Below are 12438 nucleotides of genomic sequence, written 5' to 3' on the forward strand. Positions count from 1 at the left end.
CAGTAGGGGAGAGGGAAGGTAAGCTTGCCTCCAATAAAGAGAAGCAGCATGGCTTAGCGGACAGAGCTCGGGTCTAGGACTCAGAAGGAGCTGGGTTCAAGTCTCGGCTCTGCCAATTGCTTGCTGGGTGACCTGGGAAAGTCACTTCATTCATTCATTCAATAGTATTTATTGAGCGCTTACTATGTGCAGAGCACTGTACTAAGCGCTTGGAATGAACAAGTCGGCAACAGATAGAGACAGTCCCTGCCGTTTGACGGGCTTACGGTCTAATCGGGGGAGACCGACAGACGAGAACAATGGCAATAAATAGAGTCGAGGGGAAGAACATCTCGTAAAAACAATGGCGACTAAATAGAATCAAGGCGATGTACATTTCATTAACAAAATAAATAGGGTAATGGAAATATATACAGTTGAGCGGACGAGTACAGTGCTGAGGGGATGGGAAGGGGGAGGGGGAGGAGCAGAGGGAAAGGGGGAAAAGAGGGTTTAGCTGCAGAGAGGTGAACAGGGGGTGGTAGAGGGAGTAGAGGGAGAAGAGGAGCTCAGTCTGGGAAGGCCTCTTGGAGGAGGTGAGTTTTAAGTAGGGTTTTGAAGAGGGGAAGAGAATCAGTTTGGCGGAGGTGAGGAAGGCGGGCGTTCCAGGACCGCGGGAGGACGTGGCCCAGGGGTCGACGGCGACATAGGTGAGACCGAGGGACGGTGAGGAGGTGGGCGGCAGAGGAGCGGAGTGTGCGGGGTGGGCGGTAGAAAGAGAGAAGGGAGGAGAGGTAGGAAGGGGCAAGGTGATGGAGAGCCTTGAAGCCTAGAGTGAGGAGTTTTTGTTTGGAGCGGAGGTCGATAGGCAACCACTGGAGTTGTTTAAGAAGGGGAGTGACATTGCCAGATCGTTTCTGCAGGAAGATGAGCCGGGCAGCGGAGTGAAGAATAGACCGGAGCGGGGTGAGAGAGGAGGAAGGGAGGTCAGAGAGAAGGCTGACACAGTAGTCTAGCCGGGATATAACGAGAGCCCGTAGCAGTAAGGTTCTCTGGGCTTCCATTTCCTCAACTGGAAAACTGGAATTACTTGTTCTCCCTCCTATGGGAGAAGTTTTGTCTTATGCTGTCGAGTGGTCTCCTAGCCTCCGCGACACCGTGGCCTCATCTGTCCCAGAGCATCCTGCCTCCATCGGCATTCGCTCTGTTAGTGTATCCCCAGAGTTTTCTTGGTGAAAATCTGGAAGCGGTTTGTCATTGCTATCTTCCGCGCAGTAAACTTGAGTCTCCGCCCTCGACTCTCTCCCACGCTGCTACCGCCCAGCACAGGAGAGTTTGGTCTTGTAGCAGATCATTTTCCACACGCTGATCACTGCCCAAGCTAGGAATGGAATGGAACGGACAAGCCTCTGCTCGACTCTCCCTCCCAGAGTCGAGACTGGTAGAGTACTGGACACTCTCCAGGTGCCACCCTGAGAGGGGAGCTTATTAAGTACCATTATTATTAAGATTAAAATGGGGATTAAGAATGTGAGCCCCACGTGAGACACAGACTGTGTCCAACCCCATCATCTACTCTAGGGCTTAGAGCAGAGCCTGGCACATAGCAAATGCTGAAAAATATGGTAATTATTATTATTATCATGAGCCATTGTCGCACTAGTGATTCAGCCTAGGGGATGCACACTCCCCCTGCCCCAGGGATGGACGTTGCATTACTGGACGTTTGCTCATCGCCTGTTCCAACCTCCCACCGAAGGGCAGAAACCGGAGAAGGCAGTAATGATGCCCTGGAGTAGAGAACCTGCCAACAGCGTTTGGAACAGCTGACGAGCGGCCCTGTCCTGTCCTCCTTACGCAACCACTGACTTTTCACCACGCTGGGCTGCCTGCGGACAAGTGGATCCAAAACGTGCCCAGGACGGGGACCTCACGGATGGGAAGGAAATGAAGGGTCTCCCCGGTCCCCTCGCCCCCAGACCCAGCTGCGATAACTGTTCACCGGCTGCACTCTGAAAAAGGTGGCCTGCTGTAAATAAACCCCGAACAGCTTAACACAGGACAAAAGGAAAGGATGTGGGTTTTGCCATCTGAGGCCCCGGGCCTGCTCGCTGGGTCTCCCCCTGAGGCTCTGGGCCTGGCCCTGCGTGCCGTGTCCCCTCCTGAGGCCCTGGTGTCGTGACCCAAGCGGTGGCAGAGTGATTTCCGCAGGTCAGCGAGCAGCTGCGGTTGAGCACACACACATTGAGCAGGTCCCGCCCGCAGCCACAGTGCTGCTGCTGGCTCCGAGCGGCCGGGGTCACAAGCGGGGCAGTCCGGAGCCTGCAATCGCCGCCACACAACTTACCCATAATAATAATGACATTTGTTAAGCGCTTACTATGTGCAAAGCACTGTTCTAAGCACTGGGGTAGTACAAGGTAATTAGGGTATCCCACGTAGGGCTCACAGACTTCATCCCCATTTTACAGATGAGGGAACTGAGGCCCAGAGAAGTAAAGTGACTTGCCCAAAGTCACACAGCTGACAAGTGGCAGAAGCGGGATTAGAACCCATGCCCTCTGTTTCCCAACCCCGGACTCTTTCCGCTAAATCACGCTGCTTCTCCATGCCTAGGCATAATAACACAGACCCTCCCTGCAGGGCTGTGGAGGCTGTGACTGCCCAGTGACTCATTCCCGTCGCATCCTCTGCCCACCCTCCGTCCTCTGCCCACCCTCCGCTAGACAGTGTGAGCCCCCGGGGGGAGAGGCCACCCAGGGACATCTGAGCCAATGTCCTCCTCCCTTCCCCCAGAACTTCATACCTGACTTAGTGTGCTTTATGGCGAGAGCCGGGATTGGGAGTCAGGAGGCCCGATTCTAATCCTGCCCCTGCCACTTGTCTGCTATGCTAGTGGGCAAGTCACTTACCATCTGTGTCAATTTCCTCATCTGGAAAATGGGGACAAAATTCCTCTTCTCCCTCCCCTTTAATAATAATAATAATGATAATAATAGTAATGGCATTTAATAATAATAATGTTGGTATTTGTTAAGCGCTTACTATGTGCAGAGCACTGTTCTAAGCGCTGGGGGAGACATGGGGAAATCAGGTTGTCCCACATGGGGCTCACAGTCTTAATCCCCATTTTACAGATGAGGTAACTGAGGCCCAGAGAAGTTAAGTGACTTGCCCACAGTCACACAGCTGACAAGTGGCAGAGCTGGGATTCGAACTCATGACCTCTGACTCCAAAGCCCGTGCTCTTTCCACTGAGCCACGCTGCTTCTCTAAGCAACCCTTTAAGCGCTTCTTTAAGCGCTTACTAGGTGCCAAGCACTGTTCAAAGTGCTGGGATAGATCAGGTTGTCCCATGTGGGGCTCACAGGCTTCATTCCCATTTTACAAAGGAGGTAACTTAGGCACAGAGAAGTTAAGCATGAGTTCCATGTGTGACAGGAACCATATTTTTTAATGGTATTTGTGAAGTGCTTACTATGTGCCAGACACTGGGGTAGATACAAGCTTATCAGGTTGTCCCGCATGTACCTGTCCTGCATGGGGCTCACAATCTTAATCCCTATTTTACAGAGGAGGTAACTGAGACCTAGAGAAATGAAGTGACTCACCCAGAGTAACACAGCAGACAAGAGGCAGAGATTAGAATCCAGATCCTTCTGACTCCCAGACCTGAGCCCCAGACCTGTGCTCTACTTCTCATCTAGCAATAATAATAATAAATACGGTATTTCTCAAGCGCTTACTGTGTACCAGGCACTCTTCTAAGCGCTGGGGTGGGTACAAGATAATTGGGTTGGAATTATCAGATGATAATCATAATAATTATAATTATAGTATTTGTTAAGCATTTACTATGTGCCAAGCACTGTTCTAAGCACTGGGGTAGATATAAGGTCATCGGGCTGCCCCACAGGCGGCTCACAGTCTTAATCCCCATTTTACAGATGAGGTAACTGAGGAACAGAGAGATTAATTGATTTGCCCAAGGTCACACAGCAAAGAAGTGGCAGAGCTGGGATTGGAACCCACAACCTCTGACTCCCAAGTCCGTGCTCTTGCCACCAGGCCAAGCTGCTCTCTTATCTGATTATCTTATCTGATCATTTTCTCTCTTCCCCAGTGCTTAGCAGAATGCTTTGCACATAGTGCTTAACAAATACCTTTATCGTTGTTATTATCATCATCACTTAGACCAAGTCCAGTGCAGGACAGGGACAGTGTCCAACGGGATTAACTACCCCAGTGCTTAGAATAGTGCTGGACATATAAAAAGCTCATAACAAGCATCAGGATAATAATCAGGACTTGACAGAGAAAGCATCAACAACGTGAGGAATAAGCAGATGGCTGAAGATGGCGGCCACATGCTTGGCGCCTGGCTTCTCGCGGGGGGCGCCTGGGTCCCTCCAGGTCAGGGTTGAGAGGAGGGGTGACCAACTGAAGCTATGGGACTCAGGGCCTGGACCTCCTCCAGCTCTGGAGGGGATCCGCAGGTGGACGGGCCCGTCAGAGTGACCCACCGTGCTCTCCCTGCCCCCCCCCCCCCCCGGCTCTCGCTCTCCCTCTTGAGATTGTGAGCCCCACATGAGACAGAGACTGTGTCCAACCCAACCAACTTGCATCCACCCTAGTGCTTAGTATAGTGCTTGACACATAGCATAACCAAGCACTAAACCAATAGCATAATTATTACTATCACAGTGCTCTGCCTACAGCAAATGCTCACTAAATACGAGCAACTGATCATGTGAGGGGCAGGGAGATGCGGCTTGGTCGGATCCCGGCCCAGGGTTGACACCATCAGTCACCGAGGCAGCCATTCCTCGTCTCCTCCTCTGCCCAACTGTTGTGAACTTTTCACCACCCATGGCCTCTCCCCACCTCTCAGCTTGTACATTTTCTGTGGTTTTGGAAGTGCTCTGGCTCCTGATTTTATCCTCGTCTGCCACAGTCTAATCACTTAGAGTCCCAGTAGGAATGCTATTAAATGCTTACTGAGTGCAGAGCACTCTACCAAATGCTGGGAAAGAATACACAAGTGGGAATTAAACCCTGTTCCTGTCCCACAGGGGACTCACTATCTAAAAATAGAAACAGAGAGAGGGAAGTTATGACAGACATGTAAGGAGAGATGAAACAAAACACTGAGGCCACCTAAAAGATGAGGTCCCAGATCAGGAGGGTACCTCGGCAAGAGGAGCAGAATTTCTGGCTCTTGGTGGCTAAGAGCCCAGTCACCACCGCAGTCACAGCGACGGCTCCAGCAGAAACTGCTATGACCTTCCCCAGGTCTTGTGGAGGCTGCTACTGTTCTTGTTTTCATCCCAATCAAGCTGGTCTTGTACCCAATGTTTTCAGCAACTGAACCTTTGGGGAGACCAAGACAAAAGCATCAGATAACCCTGTCTCTTACCTCTGGTATCCCACCAGTGACCTCTGTGCCTTCTCCATCCCCACTGCCAGCTGTCTCATCCCCCTTCCTTCCGCAGAAATGGCACGGCCTAGTGGATAGAGCACATGCCTGGGAGTCAGAAGGTCACGGGTTCTAATTCCGGCTCCGCCACTTGTCTGCGGTGTGACTTTGGACAAGTCACTTAATTGGGCCTCAGTTCCCTCATCTGTAAAATGGGGGTTGAGACTGTGAGCCCCATGTGAGACAGGGACTGTGTCAAACCCAATTTGCTTGTATCCACCTCAGTGCTCAGTACAGTGCCTGGCACATAATAAGCGTTGAACAAATACCACAGTTTTTATCACCACGTTCAGCAAACGAGTCACCAGACTAAAAAGGCTGTTTGCAGCTTCTTTATTGGCACGCAGATCCTTTCGCAGCTTGCTTTTCACAGAAAGGAACGTCCTTCAGAGGGGAAATGACACTAGGGAACCCCGCGGCCTGTTGTTGGCCTGTTCCTCCAAACCGATATGTTCTAGGAAAAAGAGGAACCTCTTGGCACAAAATTCAGCATGTACACCCCTGATCAACCTGCAGAGATTCAAAGGTAGGTATGATAATGGTTTTACAGCGATGCGGTCTTTATACTTTCCAACTTGAAGAGGAGGTTGATTTGGGCAAAGATAGAGTAGTTCGGCAGTCTTATCCGGCAGAGACGAGCTCGCTGCACAGTCTGACTGGGTCCGGTGCTGGCCCAAGGGGGAGGAGACACAGACCCACAAAACCCCTCCCACCCCCAACCAAACCCCCACAGTCCCTGAGATGGAGTCTTTGTGTCCAGCACAGAGACCATTTCACCAGACATCTGGGATCGCCCCGGCCCTGAAAATGGGACCCTTCAAAAGAAAGGTAGCAGCAAAGATTTTTTCCTGCTCCCAACTGCTCTTTTAGGAATGAAATCCCCACCAAGCCAACCCAGGGCCCACCTTAGCCCCAAAGCAGCTCGTTGGCCTTCTGGGGCTGGGGGGGAGGGGGGGAGGAGTCATCCTAGGCCCCTCTGGGCCTGCCAGTGCCAGAGCCCAGTTCCTCTTCAGTCTGTGGCTGGAGAAGAGAGCCTGGGGAAACCGGATGGCACTTACAACTCGTGGTGTCGCCGGCCCTGTGGGCTGAGGCAAATGTCAGAAGCTAAAAGGTCCCAGGTGTCACGGCCTTACCTGGCCGGAGCCCTCCTCCTCCTTTCCACAAGCAAGCACCCGAGACCACTCCGTTAAGAGAGCCGGCTGGCCTGGGGGAGGGATGGCTTTCACTAGCCTTTGGCCGAAGCCAAGGTTTGACCTAAGCCGTCACCAGTAGCTTCAGGCTCTGCACGTGACCTTTCGACTAGAGGATGAGGGAGAGACCGTGGACCGCTGAGGCCCCAGCCTGGACCACCATTCCCAAGGGGATGGGAATTCAAATATCAGGGTGGCAGCTGGCCCCTCCACCCTACCAGCCTGATCCAGGAAGACTGTGAGGGTGGTCTGGGGGCTGGTGGCCATTTTGGCAAGCAAGGTAGTCTGTTTGGGGTCCGTGGGCTCTTCTCGGGGGAGGAGGAGGTGCTCAAATAATTCCGTAGAAAATGGCCAAGGGAGTGGGCAAAGGGGGAAAGTCCTGGGCAGCGTTGCCCCTGCCCGTCTCTGGTCATTGAGGATGAGGTGTGGGCTTGTAACTATGGGCAGGAGCCAAGACTTTCTAGAGTGGGACTCAGGCACTCTCGCAAGCAGAAAGTCGGTTGCTTGGGGCAGGGAGCGGCAGGGGTCCACAAGGACAGAGTCCATCCCTTCCCCCTCTGCATCCAAGGTGTCCTGGGAATCACATGGGGATGGTGACTGAAGCCTCTCTCCTCATCCCTCCCTGCAACACCAGACCCCTAGAGCACAGCCCCACCCATACTATGCTGGCTTTCTCGGCAGCCCTAGTGGGCCAGGGCATCATCCTGGGGTGGGGAGGAAAGCAAGGAGGTACTCCCCCCACACTGGCCCGCCAGCAATGTTCGAGACCAGGAACCCAATACCTGGGCAGCCCTAGGAACAACTGGAAAAGGGAACACTGGGTCCCAAGAGGGAGGAGAAGTCAATAGCCTGGAGGAAGGAGGGTAGTAGAGCCAATTCCTCTGCCCAGAAGGAACTCTGGTGTCTCCCCGGAGACCACTCTGCTATCAGGACCGAGGGGGCATCTCAGCTGGCCCCCCGAGCCCCAGATTCTGAAGATATACTGCTAGGAATGGGACCCTATGACCCCCTGTTCCAGAATGGCAGAACTGGGCATGTCACATAAAAAGGGCAACTCCACCCCCTCCAAAAAAGGCAGGATGGGCCTAGAGTTCTTGATGGAGAGGCAGGGGAGAGTTCAATATCGAGCACCAATCTGCCCCCCCCCCACACCAACCCGCATCATCACCCCAACACACCACACCACCTTCTCAAAAGGTGCAGCTGGAAGGGATTTCTGGGATTCTTCCCCATATCCAGCTCAGCAGCCGGAAACCAGCTGGTTATCCCAGCAGAAGATGCAGAAACTCAGGCAGCAGTTAAGCGCGTCTGGGATAATGGGGTCCTTCCATCCCACTCAGATGTGACAGGTGACACCCAAACATGAACCTGCCGGCCACCAAACTCCCTGGAATGGCCCGCCGGCCGTGTCACACACCAAAGTGACTGGAGGCGGGTGACCGGGCCGGAGATGGGGTAGGGTCCGTCCGGGCCCTGGTGGGATCACTATGGGGCAGAGAGGAAGAAGGGAGAGGGATGCCAGCACAGAGTAGGAGGTGGCCCCAGCACCTCCCTGCCTACATGGCAAATTCCGTCATCCCCCAGGAGGCTCAGGGATATGCATTGGCCAGACCTACTCCTGTACAGGTCCCCCTGGGTCCCACCCCCCGCCAGCTGGTGGGCAGGGCTGGAGGCCAGCGCTTTGCCCTCTGGAACATAGCCGAAGGTGTAGCTGTGGAAGGCGGGGGAGCCCAGGGTGGGGCCCGGGGGCGAGAGTTGGCCCTGGCACCGGCCAAGATGGACGTCATCCAAACTGCGGCTGTGGGAGTCCCGGCAGCCTCCCGCGGTGATCTGCAGGGGGGCAGGATGGGGCAGAAGTCGAGTAAGGCCGGCCCTCTGGACTACGGCGTCCCCCAGCCCAGCCCGTCCATCAGCTCTGGGGTCCTCTGAGGACAGGCTCCCAGTAGAATTGACCGGCTCACTGCCCCAGCCTCCGGTCAGCTGCTTTTCCGCTCTGTCCCATCCCATTCCCTGCCCCTGCCCTGCAGACTGCTCTGCCATCTGCATCTAGACAGGTTGGCTGGCATGGGTGACCAAACATCAGGGCTCGAACAGCCTGGTTTCCAGCAATCTAATCCATCCCCTGCCCCCTTCACAGAGGCCCAGGATGCCTCCGGCTCTGGCACCAAACCGTCCTCTGGGCCAGCTCAGGAGTGCCACCTCTGTTTAGAGGGGGCTAGGAGGGGAACCCAAGATGTCTGGAGTGAGAGGAAGGCCTGGAATCTCCCCCTCGGAAAAAGGCTCTGAGTTCTGGTCCTGGGCAGACCTCAGCAAGGTAGTGGTTATAATAATGAAAGTAATAATGATAATCGTAACTATGATAATAATAATAATGGTATTTGTTAAGTGCTTACTATGTGTCAAGCACTGTTCTAAGCACTGGGGTAAATATAAGGTAATCAAGTTATCCCATGTGGGCCTCACAGTCTTAATCCCCATTTTACAGATGAGGGAACTGAAGCCCAGAGAAGTAAAATGATTTCCCCAAGGTCACCCAGCAGACAAGTGGCAGAGCCAGGATAAGATCCCAGGTCCCTCTAACTCCCAGGCCTGTGCTCTATCCACTAGGGCACACTGCTTCTCCTAGTGATGGGTAGGTCATCACTAGGCTATGCTACGTGTGATGCCAACTGTATCTGCCCGGTTCCCGGCAGGGCCGCTCTGAAGCCCACCTGCCCGGGCGGGCCATCCTACCTGATGGAGAGCATCTGCACTCTGTCCCATGGTTTTCAGCAGCGTGATCTGAACCACAGCGATGGCGTCCTGCAGTGGGCCTGCAGGGAGATGGGGTCAGAAAAGGGGAATACCAGTTTCAAGAATGGGCTAACCCGGGCATCGACCTGGGCACTTGCCCGGGCAGTGTCCCTCCATCCTCCCACCCCAGGATCAGGCACCTGCTCCATCCATGCTTCGGCCCTACAGAGTCCCCTTCCCTCCCTCCCCTCATGGCGTGGAGGTCAGAATGCAGTGGGGAGAGGGGGACGGGGAGGCCGGGTAGCCTTTTGGCCATTGGTAATTCATTCACTCATTCAATTGTATTTTTTGAGTGCTTGCTGCGTGCAGAGCACTGTACCAAGTCCTTGGGAGAGTACACTATAACAATTAACAGACACATTCCCTGCCCACAAGGAGCTTACAATTTAGAGGGGAAGGCTGACATTAACATAAAACAAATGACAGATAAGTACATAAGTGCTGTGGGATGGGGGATGAATAAAGGGAGCAAGTCAGGGCAACACAGAAGGCAGTGGGAAAAGAGGAAAGGGGCTTAATCTGTGGGAAAAGTGGGAAAAGAGGAAAGGGAAGGTCTCTTGGAGGAGATGTGCTTTCAATAAGACTTCATAAGTGGGGAGAGTCATTGTCTGTCAGATTTGAGAAAGGAGGGCATTCCAGGCCAGAAGCAGGATGTGGGTGAGGGGTCGGCAGCGAGATAAACGAGATCGAGGCACAGTGAGGTTAGCATTAGAGGAGCAAAGTGTGTGTGCTGGTTGTAGTATGAGAGTAGTGAGGTGAAGTAGAAGGGGGCGAGGAGACAGAGTGCTTTAAAACTATTGGTGAGGAGAGTTTTTGTTTGATTTGGAGGTGGATGGGCAAACACTGTAGTTTTTGAGGAGAGGGGAAATATGGGCTGAACGTTTTTGTAGGAAAATGATCCAGAGAGCAGAGTGAAGTGTGGACTGGAGTGGAGAGAGACAGGAGGCTGGGAGGGGGGCCGGGGGAAGCCCCATGTCCTCCCTCTTGACCCCTGCTGCTCCCAGCTACCCCTGAAGCAAGATCCAACCTTGCTCACTGTTAGGGGACGGGAGGTGAGAGAGCAGGCTGCCAGTGCAACTGAGGTGAGGAAGGGAGAATGTCTCCAGCACGCCCTCCAGGGATGGGGCTGGCTGGAATGGAGGCCCACAGAGGCCAGAATGGGGCAGGAGACTGCAAGGAGTGCGGTGGGGGCTGGGCACTCCTGATTTCTCCAGTCTCAGAAAGAGTCCGTGTTTCCGGCACTCAGATGCCCTCAAGTGAGCCGGAGGCTGGCACGAACAGAGAGGCCAGTGGGCTGGTCCAAGTGCCACTAAGCCAGGAATTTTAGGTGGCCACGTGCTTCCTGCCTTGTTGGATCTCTACCCTTTGGGCACCCCCCCTCATCTTAGACTACTTAGACTTCCTACTTAAAATGTGAGCCCTATGTGGGACCTGATTATCTTGGATCTATCCCAGTGCTTAGTACAGTTCGTGGAACAGAGTAAGCGCTGAACAAATTAAAAAATTATTTCTATTACTATTAATATTATTCATCCTCAGCCTTACCACACTTAATAATAATAATACAGTATTTGTTAAGCACTTACTATATGTCAAGCACTTTGCTAAGTGCTGGGGCGGATATAAGCAAAACAGGTTGGATATAGTCCCCGTCCTATGTGGGGCTCACAGTCTCTATCCCCATTTTACAGATGCAGAAAGTGAGGCCTCAAGAAGTGAAGTGACTTACCCCAGGTCACAAAGTAGACAGGTTGGAGTAGCCAGGATTAGAATTCATGACCTGACTCCCAAACCCATGCTCTATCCACTATGTACATATCCATAAATGATTTATTCATTTATTTTAATGTTTGTCTTCCCATCTAGAAAGCAGAAATGTAGACAGGAATCGTGACTACCAAATCTGTTATATTATATTGTCCCAAGGATTTAGTACAGTGCTCTGCACAGAATAAATGCTCAATAAGCAGCATGACCTAGTGGATCAAGCCCAGGACTGGGTGCCAGAAGGACCTGGGTTCTAATCCCACCGCTACCACTAGTCTGCTGAGTGACTTTGGGCAATTCACTTCACTTCTCTGTGCCTCAGTTACCTCTACCGTAAAATGGGGATTAAGACCGCAAGGCCCATGGGGGACATGGACTGGGCCCACCCCGGGTAGCTTGTATCTACTCCAGCGCTTAGTACGGTGCCTGGGACGTAGTAAGTGCTTAAGAAACACCATAAAAATGTGCTTAGTTCAGTGCTCTGCAAACAGTGAGTGCTCGATACTACCATGGATTGATTGTTTGCTTTGATATGAGAGCACAAGCACATACCTGCACAGAGGACCCTCACCCAGGGCTTGTGACCAAGCTCCGGTCTGGGGCAACAGGATGGAGCACTAAGCTGGCGGCGGCTGGAGGCGGAGGTTCCATAATGACCTCTGCTGGACACGGCTGGTCTGTGCCAACCAGACCCGGAACTCCTGCAGGCCGGACCTGTGTCCACCGGACTTCACTTGGGGTGGGGCCTGTGACCACGCACTACAAGCGAGGTCTGCAACTGCCCACTTCTGCGAGGGGCAGGGCCAGAGTCTACCCACCTCAGTCTGGGGCCTGCATCTGCCCTAGTCCATGTGGGGCAGGACCTTCTTCTTCCCACCTCAGGGCAGGACCTGCATCTGCAACGCAGGGCCTGCTCTGGCTCTTCCTTCCGACCCTGTGACCCACCAGGCAGTACAACTGGCCCCTGCCTAATTCACCAACTGGGCCACTTTCCCCTGAAGCTGTCCCTGTGCAGCTAGGGGGATGAATGAAAGCAGAGGGGGCAGGCATTTGGTATTTGTTAAGCACTTACTATGTGCCAGGCACTGTACTAAGTGCTGTGGTGGGTACAAGCAAACGCAGAGAAGCAGCATGGCTCAGTGGAAAAAGTACGGGTTTAGGATTCAGAGGTCATGGGTTCTAATCCCGGTTCCGCCACCTCTCAGCGGTGTGACTTTGGGCAAGTCACTTAAT

This window comes from Ornithorhynchus anatinus, unplaced genomic scaffold (genome assembly GCF_004115215.2).
Source record: "Ornithorhynchus anatinus isolate Pmale09 unplaced genomic scaffold, mOrnAna1.pri.v4 scaffold_356_arrow_ctg1, whole genome shotgun sequence".
Classification (NCBI taxonomy): domain Eukaryota; kingdom Metazoa; phylum Chordata; class Mammalia; order Monotremata; family Ornithorhynchidae; genus Ornithorhynchus; species Ornithorhynchus anatinus.